The 1,940-nt window shown below is 37.8% G+C and overlaps 1 pseudogene; it reads left to right on the top strand.

The window, feature by feature from the left end:
* Positions 1-496: 496 nt before the first annotated feature.
* LOC101607650 lies at positions 497-1,153 on the top strand (annotated as a pseudogene).
* Positions 1,154-1,940: the final 787 nt, after the last annotated feature.

Below are 1,940 nucleotides of genomic sequence, written 5' to 3'. Positions count from 1 at the left end.
AAACAAACCTAGATCATTAATTTAATATAAAACTTAAAACTCATCAAATTCCAATTTTCAATCATTAGAGAAAATATTTCTAATCTTAGATTTAGATTTCTTAAATAAGACACAAAAATATATGCATATAAGAAAAGGTTTGTTAAGTTTGATTTAGATTTAAAACATTTGTGTGTTAGAGAGATGGCTCAGCAGTTAAAACATCTTTCTTGAAAGCTTGACCAGCTGGGTTCAATTCCCCAATACCTAGGTAAATCCAGATGCACAAAATTGTACATCTCTGGATTTTGTTTGCCTAGGCAAAGGATCCTGGTATACTCATTTCTCATTCCCCTCTGCTTACAAATTAATAATAAAACATTTTAAAATAAAAATACAAAAACATTTGTGCTTTACAAGGCACTATTAAGAAAACGAAAAATCCATTGTGGGAAGCAGCCATGGAGTGAGGCGGGCGCGCACCTGCGGGCGGAGCGGGCGGGCCTTATTGGGCACCATGATACATTTCATCTTGCGCTTCAGTAGACAAGGAAAATTGCAGCTGCAGAAGTGGTATACCACTCTCCCTGACAAAGAGAGGAAAAAGATCACCCGGGAAATCATTCAGATCATTCTGTCTCGTGGTCACAGGACAAGCAGTTTTGTTGACTGGAAGGAGCTAAAACTTGTTTATAAAAGATATGCTAGTTTATATTTTTGCTATGCAATAGAAAATCAAGACAATGGGCTCTTGACCCTAGAGATTGTACACCGGTACGTGGAGTAGCTGGACAAGTATTTTGGAAACGTCCGCGAGCTGGATATTATCTTTAATTTGGAAAAGGCATACTTTATCCTGGACGAGTTTATCATAGGTGGAGAAATTCAGGAAACATCCAAGAAATCTGCTGTCAAAGCCATTGAAGACTCTGACATGTTGCAGGAGCAGGTGAAGAGTCAAGAGGATTGCAAGACTTATACGGTACTTTTTTTAAAATTGGGCCTAACGCCATTCTTCCTGCTGTTTGGAATTAAGAGGCTGATTAAGTTACTAAGACCTTAGGCATGATTCCCCAGCAACTGTCTTGCACTTTACGCTGATTACTTACTCCTGACCATGGAGGGACTCCGTCCTCAGACAATGGAAGAGTACAAGAGCAAGCCTACATTTTAACAGCTCTTCCACTTGAAAACTCCAAGGGCTACGTGTTGTGAACCTCCGAATCAGCAACGCCTTACATCCAATCTCCACAGAGCCTCTGGCACCATGCCAAAAACAACATAAAGGGATTCGTTATGAACTAGGAAGAATGCAAGTTGTTTAGGACGAGATATTTGTAATTTCTACATGTCTGTATTACACTGTATCTGGGTACTTTTTGTGGGTTCAGTTGCTTGGAATAATTGCTGCATAACTCAACAGACTGATCAGTTGTTTGCAGTATTTTAATTCCTTAGACCTTTAAGCTAATTAAAAAAATTAGTTGCAATTTTTTTTTTTTGTTGTTGTTGCCATTTGATATACTTACAGGCTGGAAACTGCTTTGTGATAACCAACAATTTTTAATGTGAAGTATACCTTATATCACTAATGCCTTTCCTAAATGTTCAGTTTTTAAAGATGTAAATGAATTCAAATTTATGTAACAAGTTCAACGTTCATACATGATGCTAGGTATTTTTAATATCCTTAATAGTACTGAAATTTCAGACTAGATACAATGTATCTGCCTTATTGTCCTGAATTTGCTTTTTTTTTTTTTTTTTCAGAATTGTGGTTAAGGAAAATAACCAAAGATAGGGTAGAAATTAGTAAGTGATTTTGATGAATTAAAAGCTGCTAAGGGGGCTGGGGAGATTGCTTAGTGGTTAAGCACTTGCCTGTGAAGCCTAAGGACCCCGGTTCAAGGCTCAATTCCCCAGGACCCACGTTAGCCAGATGCACAAGGGGGCACATGTGT

This window comes from Jaculus jaculus, chromosome 1, assembly GCF_020740685.1.
Source record: "Jaculus jaculus isolate mJacJac1 chromosome 1, mJacJac1.mat.Y.cur, whole genome shotgun sequence".
Lineage (NCBI taxonomy): Eukaryota > Metazoa > Chordata > Mammalia > Rodentia > Dipodidae > Jaculus > Jaculus jaculus.
The sequence above is the reverse complement of the archived record's forward strand: the minus strand, read 5'-3'. Positions and strand labels throughout refer to the sequence as shown.